The 17865-nt window shown below is 37.8% G+C and overlaps 1 protein-coding gene across 1 annotated transcript in view; it reads right to left on the bottom strand.

The window, feature by feature from the left end:
- tshz3b (teashirt zinc finger homeobox 3b) overlaps positions 1-17865 on the bottom strand; it is a 45891-nt gene that overhangs the window by 6114 nt on the left and 21912 nt on the right. The gene's annotated exons all lie outside the window — the stretch shown is intronic.

The raw sequence follows: 17865 nt of genomic DNA, 5'->3' as shown, positions 1-17865 counted from the left end.
CTCTGTATGTCTTAGCACTTTGAAGAAGTGTTTCTTCTTCTTCTTCTTTGCCAAAAAGATGGGCATGTGGACCCAGTGGGATTGTGACCACCACTGGGTTCTGTTACGGGTCAACATTCATTTAACCATATATGTAAACATGGAGGAGTGCTTTCACAATGCTGTTTGTGGGTGTTAAATGTGTATGAACCAGAGGTTGTGCATGTTACTAATTCTGAACAGAGATGCAAAACCAGATCAGCTCTGAGGATAACTTCAGAGCGCCAAGCGTCTCTATGTGTTGATGCAGTTTATACACATTTACCTGTATGCATGGGCTTAGTGGAAAAAAAACTGCCTATTTTTTATTAATATTACTGTCAATTATAGCTAGAGCCAATTGCATGCCATTCTGGCAGACCAGAGATGTTTAGGTTATGCAGACTGAATGCGTCAAAAAAATCCATATGCTGAAAGCAGATAGAAATGTTCAAGCAGGAGAAGAAAAATGATGACAAAAGACCAATCTCCATTGCTAGCTTAACAAAAAAAACAAACAAAAAAAAATATATTTCAAAATATAATGGATCTCATCTCACATTTCTAAATTAATAAATTTAAAATGTACACAATCTGCAGCATCATATTGGCTTTGAAATGCTGCTCTGATGAGAGTCCTCCAATTAGATGTGCTTAAAGTATTGATGCAAGTGGGCAATTAAATAATAAAAACAGCACTCAGAATATTTTTTAATCACTTCTTTGCACCTGTCATGTCTGTGGTGAAAAGAGGACAACTGTGAACCGACTGAAGAATAGGTGCATATTGCTTCCATATGCTGCACTTGATGGACATGTTTTGCATTTACATGCATTTAAATCATTCTGCTGGGAATGCATCCTGTAAATAAAACAGTGGGATATATACAATACTATAAAATGATTTTTAAGAACAACAGATATAGATTTTTCTTCTGCTAACGTTAAATGGACGTTGCACATTATGGTTCTTCCACTCCAGGATTTTCAAATGGTTCCAGTATGATTCCAGATGTGTGAACACACAGTGCAGTGGTGCAGGCTGCCAGCTAGCGTCTATCAGGAAACTCTTCAGGTTGTGTGAGGTTGAACATGAGCTGATGCTGCATGAACAACAAAACAGAGACGTGCCTTTGTCATTGCCAGGTCCTCCGTTGCCATAGGCGATAATACAACAGCGCCGTGAGATAAACAGATGCATACACAGTGCATCACAGATATCCCAGAGTCCCTTACATGTCTCTCTCTCACACACACACACACGCACACACACACACACCCGCACACACCAGTTGTACAATATGTGTTGTACTGTAGCAACTTTTTGCCTCCAGGCAAGCATTTGGTTTCTCTGTTGAACATGCAATCTGTTCCAGCATTCAGTCTCACAATGAGGATCCATCTGAGAGGCGTTAAACATGCCACTATGAACAGCCTCTAAAAAATTGTTGGGTCACATGACACATGATCGGCTGGATGCATTTATGTAAATTTTCTTTTATGGCATTGAAATACAGCTTACTCAAAACAGCAATGATCCATTTCTGCTGGATTTTCAACACTGGTGGAGACAATACACAGATTACTGTGTTTTCATGCTTCACCCTGTTCGGGGGCTCTCTTTCTCTCTCCATCTCTCCCTCTTTCGCTCGCTCTCTCTCTTTCTCCTTCTGTCTCAGAGACACATCCGCCGCCTGCACATACGTGCAGCGGAGGAGACCCTCATGTACATGCCATCTGTTCTGCATCAGCCAAAACGACAGCTGTTTAAGAGAATAACGCTGTGACTGAGGAAACAGTAGAAAGCAGTGGCTCGGCGCTCCAGCTGAGGACAAACATCACTGCGGAATCACCTTCAACACTCACAGCGCCGCTCAAACGAGCTACGCTTGTGTGATGAGAACAAAGTATGAGTTTATTTATGTTTATGCAGCCATCTGCGTTCTTGCAAGTGTGTGACATTTAAAAGAAAGAAACAAGGAGGAAGTCAAAAGTATGATAAACTTTGGCCTAGACTAAAAATTGTTTGTTAAGATAGCTAAGCACGAGTTACATGTTATGTATTAAAATTTATAGTACAGTGGTGGCATTTGACACTCTGGCATACTTTGTTATTTTATTAAATATATAATTTTATTCCGCTACATTCTCAGCTGTGAAAGTAGAATATGATTCAGTTAGAAGACTGATGGTTCCATTCCCAGTCGTCCTCAGTTTAAATGTTGCAGGTGTTAACAGGACCATGAAGCTTTCACTTTTTTCCTCATTTTTGAGTCTCTCTATATAAAGAACTCAGCCCCACATTGCAACATGTTAATTAAGTTTCATTAGTCTGACAGAGATAATGCAGGGTAACAGAACATAACCGAACTACTACATGACTTGCCTATAAACCCACATTTATGGAAATACAGTAGAAGTTTAAGTTTTGTTGTTGTTTTGATTTTGAGAGATAAAAAATATACAAATCAGGTAAAATGTATTAGGAATAGTGACAGGTCTGACTTAAACTGTTCCATTGCGTTTACTTCCGTCTGTAATTAATCACAGTTTTTAGAAAAGGATATAATGACAAATTAAGGAACATCTTCATTTCAAAAACCCTTTTGTTGCTAAACAATAATATAAGTAGAATAAATATGCATATTAAAAAATATATTTATTGTTCCTAATCTGTTATTCTGGTGTAAAGTGTTATTCAAGACATACAGCTTTCCACTGTTTCAGGAACTCCTGATCCATCATGGACCTTCTTCAAATATTTGAACTATGGATGCTAACGTTAGCAATGGGGACGTCTGTGCTGCTGCTACATATTTATCATTGAAATGCTACTTTAGCCTTGAATAGCTTCACTGATAGGCTAATTCCTTTCAAGGACACATCAATAGTCTTTTCCAGCATCCAATCAGATCAGTTTTTGAAGCAATAATTAATCTCCAATGGGCTAAGTGTAGTGACTTTATCATCAATCATTGTTGTTTACAAATGTTGCTAGTGTGTCAGATTTACAAGTGTACCAGAAACATGTGAATGCAAAGGTTCCTCTCTGGACTTTTGCATATAAAAAGAGAGAGAGAGGGAGAGATTATAGTGTTAACAATTGTAATGTGTTAATATCTATGTGTTTAATTAATCAAAATTAATGTGTTAAAGTCCCAGCCCTAATTAAGAGAATTTGAAATTAAGTCATATATCTGATAAGCTCTGTGCAAATGAAAAAAAAAAAAACTTTAGTGTTTATTGTAAAAGTAATTACAAAAACTTGATTGAAAAAAAAAACTCTTTGTATTTTTGAAATAATTTTTCTTTCCCGTATGAAAATAAATCAGATGGTCAACTATAACTAGCTGAATTTACCGCAGCAGAATTTTTCAAGGCATGTGATTTTGAATCTCTGAACTGCTGCAGTAATCTCTGTAATGACAGATGAAGGCCATGAACGGAGGCGTCAGCAATTAGTGATTTATATAATTTGAAAAAGGTGAAAATAAATTGATAGGAATTTTGTTTCCTTCACCTGTGCTTGATTTTTTTGTGTTAAGCCTTTTTATTATTTTATTATTAGATTATTGGTTAGAAATGCAGTTTATAAAATGTTTTAATTTCAAAACCAAAACAGGAACCAGGTTTGCAAATCAGCCAGTGACTGGAAGTGAAGGCCCAACTGTGTGCTGTTCCTGACCAAATAATCTGAGCAGCTTTAATGATTGAAATCATTCAATGTTATATCAAAACAGGTAATCTTTCTTCTTTTTTTTAACTATTCCTGGATATTTAACTAAGCATGCACTGATCACTCAGTCATAGATCAGTATCAGCCAACTTCAGCAGATACTGGCAGATTAAACTGTGAAAACAATCGATGTATTTTCTCTTGTTCTTCTGTTCCTCTTTCAGTCATTCACACTTTAACAAACTGTTCACTAACTAAGGATGGTCAGGAGTGCAGCCTGTTGACCGGTGTGTTTATGTCCAAGACAAATGCTTCAATAATGCTCTGTTGCCGACTCGACTTCCTATGCAGTTTTGTCAAAAATGAAAAACCTAACAATGATTTTAAAATATTTTAAAGTGTGAAAAATTATTCATTAATAACAATTATTCCAGATTTCCCTATCTATTCATTCATCTGACTGTTTTTCAAGGATTCTTATCCATAACAAATTTCTGAGCATTATATAACATAGACCGACTAAAAGCACCTTTTGCAAATAACAATCTGTAGGCAAGTATTGTCACTAATTTCACGTTTTTGTATTTACAGTGTTTTTTATAGGTCAGGTGTCCGAGAGCTCAGGAGCTGCATGTGGTTCTATAGATGAATCTAGAACTAAAATTGCTCTTTAGTTTAAATACAGTGATGCAATGTTTTCCTGCTGTTTGCTGAATATATATATATATATATATATATATATATATATATATATATTTTATTTTAAACATTGTAGTAGGTGTTTGGTGTCTTTAAAATCCCTTATCCAGAAGCAGAACTCAATACTTTATAATAGTTTAAAACAACTAAACGAATACTAAGATAACATAATATGACAATTAAGTAAGTATTCAATAAATAATTATAAAAGTATCAACAAACTCAATTAAAAATCATTTTTATATATTTTCCAACACCATTGAAATTTGTTCCAAGTTTCTGTCAACACCGTCAGTCTTAAAAAGAATGAAATGAAAAAGAATGAATGAAATAAACAGCTCTACCAACTGTGCCATTGTGCAGCCCACCTTCAGAATAAAATCATGTAAATTGAGGTAGTTTGGCATTTTGTCAATTCCATCAGTTTTTAACTGACATTATGACTCTTTCAGTGTTGCCAAATCTCACTTAAATGTGCAGTTAATTCATTTTAATGTATTTTACATGAATGACATTATTTCACATGTATCTAGTATTTCTTTTTACTCTCTAGTTTGTCACCACCTTCAGCTCTGTGTCAACTCTGTCATGCACTGTCAACAGATGGGCGTTTGTTTTTGTTTTAAATATATATGTTTTTTTTATTTCTTGAGAAGCATTTGTCTGTATAACTGAGTAAAGTTATTGGTCTATGAGAAGCCAAACTTGCACTATTCTGCAATTATCAATACATTATTTGAAAATGGCCTCAAAACAACATTTTCTTTTAATGCAATAATGACTGAGTTCATCATCCAGCAAAATATGATATTATGTCGAGCCTGACCAAAACAGTTCTGAAGCTCCACACCAGAAAATGCAACACAAATAAAGCTGCTCGTTTGTCAAAAAGTAGGAAAGTGTTTGTACAGAGATTTAAACCAAGAGAAGAAGAAATCACAGATATGGATACATGTGAACACTGAAGAAGGAAAAAAGACTTGCAGAAATGATCCCCTGAAGGCCTCTGGCTTTGGCCCAGAATGAAAAGTTCACAACACCACGACCCAAAATCCTGAGCTAAACATGGAGAGGCACGCTGCACACAAGCAGCAGGAGAGCGGGCCAAACACACCAGGTATGCAGGTGCTGTTTTAATTAGTGCAAAAAGAGATGGAGTGAATTCTTGATGAACAGTCAGCAGGAGACAGGATGAAGGTTGGAGCTCAAACTCAAGAGAATCAGGCTCAGCAGAGCCAAAGAAAAGGTAAAAAAAGAAGAAGCAAACTCTTTTCAAGCTGCAAGGACTTTAGTCCGTTGTACTCAAACTACAAATTTAACATCTCTGTTAATTCACAGAATCCAACCTGGACCATTTAGAGTTCCACTGATATCAAAAACCCTTGTAATTATGATGAAGCTGAGTATCTTTGTGTTCCTGTCTGCCCATAAAGGGAGGAAATCTTTTAGCATTCTGCAGATGTTATGATGTTAGAAAACCGTTTATCATGCTTATATAACCACTTAACAGCCCTATCAGACACACAGGCACGTCAGCGCTGCCTGTTTACACTTCAGCTTAGATCGAGCTGTTTCTCTCAGAGTGTGTGTTCCACAGAAGGAGAAAAACCAGAGGTGAAGAAACATCACTTTTTCCCTTTTTTTTGTGAAACAAAACCCACAACATTCCAGTCACCCCAAGAAAAATTTTCTCACACCTTTCCCAGTGAATTTCTGTGTTCTACACTTCAAGTTGTCCAACCCACTGAGATCTTCTAATCTTCACCCTCACTCCCCCCCAACCCTCTCTAATCACCAGTGCAACCCACGTTAATAAAGTTAATTGAATCTGAGATCAATAATGCTTAATTATGGTGATTTGACATGCGCAGACATATTAGTCGGGGGACTTAATGGGTGTGTATGCGTGTGCGTGTGTGTGTGTCTGTGTGAGGCTTGGTGTAGCGAGAGCCTCAGGACTGATGAGGGGTGCTGCAGGTTGTGAGAGGTGTTACATCGACCCCGATGGCTGACGAATTGAATCGCTTCTTTAAACATGACTTTCTAAACTTGCAACACAGTTTTAGCATCACTCCAGTCGAGCGCAGTAATTCCTTGTCCACTGCTGAGTCGTGTTGCTGTAAGCTCTAGGACTTGCTGCGTTAATTTTTCAAAGACGCACCAATCAGTCAGCTGATCAGGGTCAGTCATGTTTCCCTTTAATCAGCTCCCATCAGTAATAAGAGGGTCACAACAACTAAAATGTGGAATGAAACGTGTTCAATAAACTCATCAAGGCCATGAACTCCCACCTTTTATGGTCCATAAACGCACCAGCTAACAGTAGGTTACACTGTCAAACATCTCAGCCACATTTGGTTGTGTCTACTTCTTCAAGTCAAATACATTTTGCCTGCTTTAGATTTAAATGTGTGAGCTGGTAAAATAAACTCACAGTAGTAAGTTGTGTTAAGTTTTTATTCATTTTGTTACAACGCCAAGAGTTGGGTAAACAAGAATTTTTAAAGGGGCAGTATTATGTATTTTCTAGGCACACAATGCATTCAGTTGTTATAAAAAAAAAATGCTGTACATATGAAACATCACTTAAAAGAATTTTGAGTTTGTGTTTAAATGACTTAAAATTGGGCCTCTGTCTCTCTGAAAACTCAAATTCTTTCTGAAACTCCATCACAACATGGCTCCTCTGTTAGCTCTTTAATAACGTTTTACTAGTGTTACTCTGAAAAGTAACTCCTATAATAAGCTCAGAAGCTGTAGTTCCACCAAAGGTTTGCTAACTGCTGCTGGATAGTCTTAGAAATTAAAGGATTTCTCAAGCATTTACGAAAGAATCTAAGCAACACTCCAGGTATGTTTCTGATTATGGAATAACATTACAACAAAACTTAAAGCTCAAAAAAGATTTTTCATATAATGACTCTTTATGTTTACGCTCCCTCTCCACCCCAGCCCGGTGGTGAGTTAGTCAGTCAGGAGTAGGAGTAGTGAGCGTTGCAATAGTGACTGGTGAGCATTGATGATGGCATTACTCAGCTTTACAGATGTGTGATTTTGTTGCAGTGTGAACATGGAGTGGAATGGGCCTGCTGTGCTCTGACCACTGGTGAAGGTTTGGTGTTGAGCTGATGATTGTCAGACTGAATGCAGTTCTGAAGAAGCAGGAGAAGCTAATAGCTGCTCTCACTGCTCACTCACTACAAGAAGGAGTCACGGGATTTTTTTCTTATTGTTTTGAAATAAAGTAACAAGAGGAGACAGAAAACTCGACAAACATAGTGACAATAAGTTGACAACAGTCCTAGTTTTCCCTCAGTATTTGGTAGCGTTGGCATTGAATTGTTTGACTTAAGTCAAGCGTCAGGTCTAAATTTGGTCTTTATTTCATATAGTGAAGGAAAAAAAATGCATGTTTCTTTTCAGTGTATGTAAACGCCTGGTTGTAGGATTTTAAATAAAAATAAAACTGAATAGTAAAATGTCATTTGAACTTTTATATTACAAAGAAAAGTACTCTTATTTCTTCCATAACAGAAATAAAAAAAACAACCTTCTCAGGTTCAAGTGTTGCTATAAACCTGTAGCATTGCTGGGGATTTGTCTCTGCAGTTCATTGTGGATGTTCTGTTTTTAAGGTGGTAAATAGCAGCCATGCTAGCAGCATGTGCAGCAGCTCAGACGCGGAATGGCAGCAGAAAGCGCGTCTGTCTCTGGTTCTGATTATTCAGAAACACAGATGTAGCTTGTTGCCCACAAATGTATGTGTATGTGAGAGGGTTTGGGGGGCATGTTAGCCTGGCTAATCATCTCCCCATGCCACTCAGCTGGGGGTTTCTGACAACATATTCACATGCTGTCCCTACATTGCCTACACAAGAGTGCATGTCTGGGTTAGAGAGCTCCTGACATACTGACGTGTGTGTGCGTGTGTGTGTGTGTGTGTTGGTGTATGCGTGTGTGTTCATATAAGAACAGCGTTTATTTTTAGTACAGTTGCTATTTTGTAAAAATGCCACATGCAGAGTAAGAAGCATGCTGCTCTATGTAAGAATGCTAGAGTGTAACACTGGCATGCTGCCTCTTTTTTTGGATCTGTAGTTTTTAATTCTGTCACTTTTACACCCAGTAGCAATGAGCCTGTGTGAGTTTATTTGGAACTAAGAGAAATAGAAAGAAAAAAATATAAGTTATAGTTTAGGAATTAAAAATAAATATAAATTTATACTCACACAAACACAGAAAGGTCATTAAAAAAGTTTATTGAAGCAATACGGCCATATTTCTTATATTTATTTACTTAACCACGAATGTGATTTATTACTGTTCAAACTTAAAGTGAAATATTTCAGTGAGATTTGAATAATTATACAGCTCATTTGATAAAGGAGATCTAAATGTTTATCTGTACGCCTCTCACTCTGATTCTGGTTCTGCTGGCGGTTTCTTCTTGTTAAAGGGAAGTCTTTTTTTTTTTTTTTTCTTTTTAATAAACTCTACAGATGTTCCATAAATGTTTCAGGGACAATGGACAATACACATTCATGAAGTGCTGTATATGCTACAGAACATAGCAATTCAAAAAATGTCTGTTTTTGACATATTTTGTTGACTTTTCACAGACGCCCGTAAACAGGCTTTCTAGATCTGCTAATGTAGGTGACAGAATATGAGACAATGGAACAGTGAATGTTTCGGTTTTCTTTCTTAGTTTCCCCTGAGATAAAATGACGCCCAGCCTTTGTTACTGCTAGCAGCTGCATCAGAAGAGGAGGCTGAGGTAAGTAATGCTTTAAGAAAGCCGCAGCCACAGCAGCGGATCTTCTGCTTTACTTTGACAGCGTGGGAAATGTTAAAAAATCGGACTACGATTTTGACTATTTGTCAATATCATACGTGGTCCGTTGACATAAGCAGGTTATATCAGTGAAGCATGTTATTTTTCAAAACCAATCACGTACACACAGAATATCAATGATGGTTTGAAGACATTTCCAGTTCCAATGGTACCTGAATGCATCAGCTGAGTGTGTTTCCAGCTTTTGTACTGAGCGAGTCAGTCATGTTTTTGTGCCCCCCGCCCCCTTGCCAAAACAGGATCAAAAGTTTGAAACTGAAAAGAAAAAAAAAAAAAAACCTTAAACTGAGGGGAAAACAACTTGAAACTGAAAAGTAGTTTTTGAAAATTTCTTCAGTTTCAATTTTTTTTCTGGTTCAAGACATTTTTTCTTCAGGTTCAAATCTTTTCTTTTTCAGTTTGATCTTTTACTTTCTATTGAACAAACTTTACGGCCCCAATATAGCTCCATACACAGTACATTCTTGCTGTGGGACAACAGTGCTAACAACTGGACCAGCAGTTCAGAGAATGTTACACAAATAGGCATATCTTCAGGCACAGCTAGAGAACGGTCAACTAGAAACAAGGTCAATATTTTTCACAAACCTTCTGAGATTGGAACAACTTAATTCACTTCTTTTAAGATGACAATCAGTCTGTTAGTGTGTGAGCACATAGACGGTGTGTTGCCCACGCTACATAAATATTATTAGGGAGTGAATGATAGTAAATTACCCTCTGGATCTTCTTTGTTTTCCAGATAGCTCGCACTCAGAGCAATCTCTGTCTGAAAGGGTTTGGGGCAACCTGGGGTCACGAGCATTCGTCACTGAAGACAGACAGATGGATGGCTGGATTTGAGTATGTAGCTGTGTTTGTACTTTGGCAAGAAGGAATAGACAGTAGGGGTGTGCAGAGTTAGCCAAGCAGGGCAGAGGAGCATTTATCATTTCCATCATCTCTCATTTGGTTATTTTAAAGCTCTGCTCTGGTGCTTTTCTGCCTGGTTCTCTTTAATTCATTCTCCCACTGCCGTTATCATCTCAGATCTGCTTCAAATACACATACGTGCATTTATTTGACCTCACTGTCTTTCTATTAATTAATTTCTTGATCTTTCTCACGGTTCCTCCTCAGTCTCATTGACAGTAAGCATGATTGGCCAAAAGAGAAAGGAAGAACACATAAATAACAGTTTGCACTTTATGCGTTCACACATGTGAAAAAAAAAAAAAAAAAAATGCTATAAAGTAAAAAAAAAAAAAAAAAAAAAAAAACTGAGAGGAAATTTCTGTTTTTCTGCTACACATATCCATGTGTGCACCTTTTTGAAAGCACACACACACACACACACACACTCTTTGCAGAGCAGTCTGGTTAGTTGCTGGGTATCTATTGCCTGCCAGTCTGCTCTGATCTCTTTGGACAGCTCTGATCAAAAGATGTCATCCAACCCAGCAGACCAGGCTCACTGGGAAAGTCAGGAATGGTGGGAGTGTCTGTGTATGTGTGAGCATGCGTGCGCGTCTCGGAGTAAATCGCACAGTGGTCTGGGTGTAAATAAAATGACAGGATCAGTTTAAGGTCCTGTCAAGTAGGCAGTAGGCGATTATGATAACGCCCGGTCTGTTCCAACGCAAACGGACACCCTTAAATTTACCGGCCGGAGGATAATATACATGATATAGCTCTTTTTCCCCATGTTTTTCCTGCCGCCTGCCTCTGCGATTCGTCTTTCATTGCTTTATTTAACACCACATATCCTTGTGCAACATGACCTTTTTTTTTTCTTTTGTTCTGAGAGTTAACAGAGCACTACAGGCTTCAGGTAGAGCTGTGGCAAACTAAAGTTAATTTAGATTATTCACATCAGATTAATGTAAAGTGCTGAATTACACCTAATGTTTCAGGAACCCCTGATCATTCCTGAAGCTTCTTTCAAAAACTTCTCCTTTAGAAATGTGGACATTCATATTAGCATTGGTGACATCTGTGCTGCTGCAATATTTTGATGAGTCTGCTCTGCATCAACAGAACCAGAAGACCTGAGAAGTTCTGGAAGGTTGATACAATAACAGCAGATCTTTTGTGGTGCTAAACTCTTCAGATATTTCTAAGCTGACAACAGTATTTTATGTCTTAAGTACGTCTATTCTCTACGCTGACAGGCTAACTCCTTTTAGCACAACTTGAACACAACAATAGTCATTTCCAGAGAAATGACTATTGTCATTGTCAATCTAGATTGTTTTTCTTTTTAAAGAAAAAAATTTACCTCCAGTATGCCGAGAGAAGTGGCTTCGTCATCTATCTCTGTTGTTTGAAGATGTCGCTGTGTGTCCGATTTTCAGGCGTACCAGAAACGCGTAACGACCGGAACCAGTGTATGTAAAACAATGAAAAATTCCACTAAGCCTTTTAACGCATTAAAATCAATGTTGTTATTTATTCAGAATTATTGCATTAAAGTCCCAGCACTGACTAAAAGAAAGCCAAATAACAAACGTTGATGTGAAGTGTCCATCTGCACCGACTGAAAAAAGGAAACAAAATTAACCCAATCTAAAAGCTTGTTTGTTTTAAGATCAAAAGAGAAATTTGTAAAACAGAACAGAACAGGCCGGGCTATAAAAAGGTGTAAAATGTGAGTGCTTTTAGAGGAAAGAAAAACGGCTCCCAATAAAGCGGGAAAACAGGGCTGCTCTGAGGCAATTTAGACTGCAAAACACAAACCATTAAGTTTGTGCATTATCTTTTAATTTAATCTTGAATGATTTATAATCCATCACACAAGGCTTCAACCATATCCAATTATTCTCTGCTGCTTGATTGACAACAAAGGTGATTTATTAATCTAATAAAAACTGATGTGCTCTCCACTTGCTCTGAAAATAACCAGCCGGATGGAGAGCTTTAAAACACACTCGTGCGCGAACGCACCTACACACTGCCTTTCTAAGAGCTATGAAATCAATACGCTGTGTATTTATTTTGAAGTGTATCATTTTGTGCGTAAGGTTAAAGTATGTGTTTAAACCCTTTGAGAAAATCACTTAAGAATCTCTTAGCTTAAAAGAGAAATCAGTCTCCGTCCAGCCTGCGTGCCGTGCCAGAGATCGGAAATCAAAATGTCGGGCACGGTGACGAGTGATTTTTTTTTTTTTTTTCCCCTAAGCAAGGTCGAATGACTATATTAGGCTTTAATTCCTCCATCTATGGTGTATATGTCATCTTAGTCCCATCTTTATCGGCTAATGTTGCTTTCAATCTCGGGGTATTAATGGAAAAACAGAGAGCCGATACCCTGCAGTGGCGGCGACCATTTGTTGATGAGCAGCAGGATGGGACTTCGGGGGTTAACGGTCTACAGTTCACATGCATATGAATGTAGGAGAATGTCATTAAGAATTATTAGCATGTTTACAGCACCAAGCCATGTACGAGCCTCATTTATTAAGGCTTATAGTTACTGGTGCACATTTATTTATTTATTTATTTATTTATTTTCTTTTGGGCTTTGATGTGCAAACACACACACACACACACACACGCACACACACACACACTAAAGAACTTGTTTTTGTTGGATTTCAGTAAAAAAAAAATAAAAAAAAAATGTGTTGCTATCATTTAAGCTGTCACACAGTTATGAGCTTTGTAAAGTTGACTGGACACTTACACCTGTAACAGTAAACATGTTTAACTTTCTGAAGATGATTAACGTTACAAAGACTTTAAAAGTTTCACACTGATTTTGTGACAGCTGAACTGCTGTCACACTGCTTCCTGTCCTGCCTCGATGCAGTCCTGTTCTCAATAGACAGCACAAACTGAATCAATGGTGCAGAATTTACCGTGTTTTTCTGCTTCATTACTGAAAAGGGCATATTTCCATCTGCTGGTTTGCAGCGAAATAACCAGGCTACAAAAAGTATGATTTTGTCAGATGATGACGCTATGACTTTAATAAACGAGATATAGAGATGGCTTACTAGCACGGACCACACTACTCAGAGTAATAGAAAAAATTCTAAGTCAGGACCTCCAGCAAGGAAGGGAGGATTTTCTCAGAGTTTTGTGTCCATGGCAAGGCACAGACCCAGCAGTGGATCCCAGCCTGAAGTGTCTCTCGCCAGCCACTCTTGGCTGTGCTTCTCCCCTCTTGAAGGGCTTGGACTTTAAGAGTTTCATGCGTCTGGTGGCAAGACACACCACTTGATCAGTGTTACCACTCATCAACCAGCAGAGGATGGAATAAAATATTATCCTTATATGCTTCTTAAAGAAGATCAACAATGCAACAAACACAATACGTCACAAGACATCAAACTAGACATTCCTATGTTTTCAATTGACGCTTCGCCAATTGATAAACCACTTTGTATCTACGCGTTACCATGTCATCAGCTCCTGTTTTTTTTTTTTGTTTTTTTTTCCAATAAACAAATCCCTATGTACCCATGTACTTAAACAATGCAAACATTTCTTTTGTCTTGGTAGTAAGGTATTTTAAGCAATTTTCTGAACAAGTTGTGTACAAAGTCACCAAAACTGCTAAAGTACAAAGTAACTCTCCGCTGCTTCAGGTGTATACACAGACACATCCCATTTCCTTGTGTAAGAGCTTGAATGATGTGACAAAGAATAGGAGTAAACCTGGTTTTCAGTGTAAGGATAACTCCAGGGAATCTCACTGCAGTTTATGTTACAAGGTGCAATTAAAATGAAGCCTGATAGCTGAAGCTATTGAGTAACAACGTTTCTGTGTACTTTTACCATGTGGCTAGTGTCAAGGTACTGTTCAGTATGGCAGCAGACATGCTCCATGATAGATTTCTGGTCCTTGTGAGGCACCAGAACCTTTCATCTTAGCCACGGGGTGCCATGTGTGTTTTAGTATGGTGGGTATTCAGTTTCAAAGAGCCGACTACTGGCGTCTTAGACTAGCAGCGGGATAAACATAGAAAAGCAGTAATGACTTTAGTCATTAAGGAGTGTGCCAATTTTAATCAGCTAATTAGGCCAAAAGATCATGTTAAAGTATTAAAAATAAAAACTAGTTTATGTTAAGCAAATATTGTCAGAAACGCATCAGTAAAGTGTGGGAATGGGTGTGTTTCTTCACCAGTATGTCTCAAAATCTACCAACTCATGCAGAACCTAAAATTAACCCATAAAACCAGGCAATTCAGGCTCTGATTCATCCCGGAAAGATTTTCCATGTGAAAACCCGAAAGTTTCATTCAACATCAAAACCGACAGTATCTGGTTGTTGGAGACACACCACTGGGAGCCACAGCAGCTGTGTGAAAGACGTCACGTGACAGCAATACACACATGTGCACGAACACACCAGAACCCCGACCAAATGTAAAACAGACAGGTCTGGCATGTCTTGACACAGGCCACAATTGATTAGTGCAATTTACAACATACAGTACACCCAAACACACACACGCATGCAAACATACACAGAGCACACTTACTTTCAGAAGTCTGGTGTTTGTGCGTGTGCATGGATGTGTGTATTGTGTTGGTGCTGGTTTCTTATATGTCTGTGGAATCCATAAACACTTTGCCTTGTCAGGATTTTGTCTAACATTGTTTCCCCTCTGACAGCAAGACACGAGCTTTCACTGTCTGGCTAAGTCTGTCTCTCTCTCTCTCTCCCTCTCTCTCACACACACACACGCCTACACCAAAGTACAACTGCCAAGCAATTTTACAAGAATAAATAAATAACAAATTATGACATCATTTATTTTGTAGTAGGAAAACATATTAAACTGACGAAATTGTGTTTTATATAAATATATTTACACCCAACTTAAAAGTTTGAAGGTGTGAAGATTTGACAGAGCGACAGCTGGAAGTATTTTCAATTTTATGCTTTGTGCACTACCAAGCAAAGCTATCTCAGGGAAAATGCTCATTAATTTTAATATACTAATATTTACATCCACAATGATGTTAGAAGGCCTTAAAGCCTTGAGATGCTCCAACATTTCCAGGAAATGGGAACATAATTTTTCATTTTTGTTTGCTATTCCAGAATGATGCAGCCTGGCCATCCATCAACCCTAGCAGCAAAAAAAATCATGATTGTGATAAGATTGTCACAGTATGAATAGAAATAAAACAACTTCACATAGTCATGGTATTTAGCACAAAACCTAAAACTATAATGTCTAAGATAATGTAACTGCTATTAGCTTAAACTCACTACTACAATTAAATATCACTACAAATTATTAGAAATAGCATTTAATCATGCTTATTTTGATACACAAGTAAAATAAAAACCTGTTTATATACACAGACAGGATAACAAGCTGGTATTTACGGTATTTGGGTTAATATTTATTATTAAAACTCGTTGTGTTTCCTGTTTTTGCACCATTAGCTGTTTTGGGTTGGTAATGGTCATGTCTTCCGTTGTGGCGTTTTGTATCAGCTTAAACAACCAATCATTGTCGAGTTGTTTGGTAATCTGCTCTGTCTGATGTAAGGATATGTGCCTATTAGTGGCGGAACTCGATTAAATTCTTTTGTAATTAATTAATCATATTTCATTGAAATCTACATATGGGCAAAATGAGCAACATTTTTAGTTCAACAACCCTTTTTCTAGGTAAACTATATAATAAATAGACATATGAACTCAACAACAAATACATTTACTGTTTTTAACTTGTTATTCAAAAGCACAGCACTTTTGATTAAAAGTGCTATAATGCCCATTCAGCATTCAAGCGTTTTCCTGATTATTCATGGAACTTCTTTGAAAAAAAGAATACTTCTTTAGAACTGTGGATGCTGACACTAGCTTTGAGATGCTAGGCTTAAATAGCTTTGATGACAGGCTAACTCCTTTTAGCACAATTTTAACACACCAATAGTCTTTTTGGGTGCCAGGACGTAGGGTGGAGATAGAAGGGAAAGACATGCAGCAAATATCCTGAGACCAGGTTTCAAACCCAGGAGAACTGTGTCTAAGTATACAGCCTGTGCACAATGTGTGCACTCTACAAACTGACCCACCCAGTGCCCCCCAAATTTCAGAAATTTTAAGAAAACTCTTGTCATGTCAGTACTTTTTCCAGAATCTTATTAAAGGACCCTAGCGTTAAATCTAAGTAACAATTTAGTAGTTTTGAAAGTGTAACTTATATCAAAACTCGACTTCATTACAGTAATGCCAAGCACAGACCTTGTGATGGGAGGACAGTGAAACCAAGTGAAATGAAGCCCATGTGACAAGAAAATAGAGACTCAGCACACTATTGATTTGTCTTTTTTCTTCTTTCAATGATTGACAAAAGTTCCTGAAAGCTCAGAAATTGTAGAGTAGGATCATATTTCATTTGGGGTTTGACCTCTGGTGACAGACATTTCAGAGAAAAGAGAGAAAAGGAAACATTACCGTAAGCTGCTCTGTTTTCAGACATTCAGATGTAAGTGGAAGCTAATTCGATATAGATTTCACAGAGATCGTTGTAGCTGTGTACAGGGAGGACTTCTTAGCATTCTGGCTTATATTGGTCAATGAATCGATAGCCACATGTTGACCAATCAAGTTTGTATTGACTGGGTTATAAGTGATAATGAAAGGCTGCAGCACATACACACTAACACACACCGGCTCCATCCGTCTGTTCAGAGGTTTTCAGGGTGATTTCAATCACATCTGTTTCTTTTTTTTTTTTTACAAAATAATAAAATCTCTCCACTCTGTGTCTGTGCATTGCATAATCGCTACAACATTTTAAAAAAAAGCATGTGCGCTTCTCTGTGCGTGTGAGTGTTGGGTGTTGGGAATCGTTCAGTGAGACTGAATATAACCCGGGGCAAAGCTCGAGGCTGAATCACTCTTGGAAGAGTGACAGAAAATGTAGAAAGCAAAATGTTAAATGCTTACTGATACTCTGTCTGCTGCATCCGTTTCCACGGCTCCCATGTCTGCCCTCGTCCAACCTCCCCCCACTTTTTTCTGTGTTTCTACAGTTATGCTGGTTCATACTTGTTCAGGAGGTATCTGTCAGGTTCCTGTGAAGCCCTCTTTCTTTTCTGCCTCTATGTCTTTATTTGCAACTTTCGATCTCTATCTTTGCTGTGAGATTTTGGATGGGTGCTTTGCATGAAATAATTTAGCCTTCTTAGATATTAGTTCCACTTTTGTTGTTCCTGTTTGAATAAACTAAGAAATGTTATTTTCATCAAAGACCTTGTTTATGCCCAAAGCAAGATTATTCTTCTAAAAATCAAAACCAGATATTAATAGTTATGTATTGCAAATCTAATATTACGCTTAGACCTCTGAGCATCTGCCTCTCTATTCTGTGGTGTAGGAAGATATACCGCCTTGGGTAGGAATCTCTGCTCTGCCTTCCTCAGCATCTGATTCTTCAGCATACACAGTTTGAGAACCCAACTGGTGATAAATTGTCTCTTACACAAGATGTACACAAAAAAGTTAGCTAGCTAGCTGGCAAGGATATAGTAGTTGGTAATATACCCTTACTAGTTAGCTAGCTAACTTTTTGTCTTCATTGTGGGTAAGTGAAAATGTATCATCAGTTAGCTAGCCAACTTATGATAGCTAGATTTTTGTGCCGTTAAGTGATGTTACAGAATG

This window comes from Gambusia affinis, linkage group LG02, assembly GCF_019740435.1.
Source record: "Gambusia affinis linkage group LG02, SWU_Gaff_1.0, whole genome shotgun sequence".
Lineage (NCBI taxonomy): Eukaryota > Metazoa > Chordata > Actinopteri > Cyprinodontiformes > Poeciliidae > Gambusia > Gambusia affinis.
The sequence above is the reverse complement of the archived record's forward strand: the minus strand, read 5'-3'. Positions and strand labels throughout refer to the sequence as shown.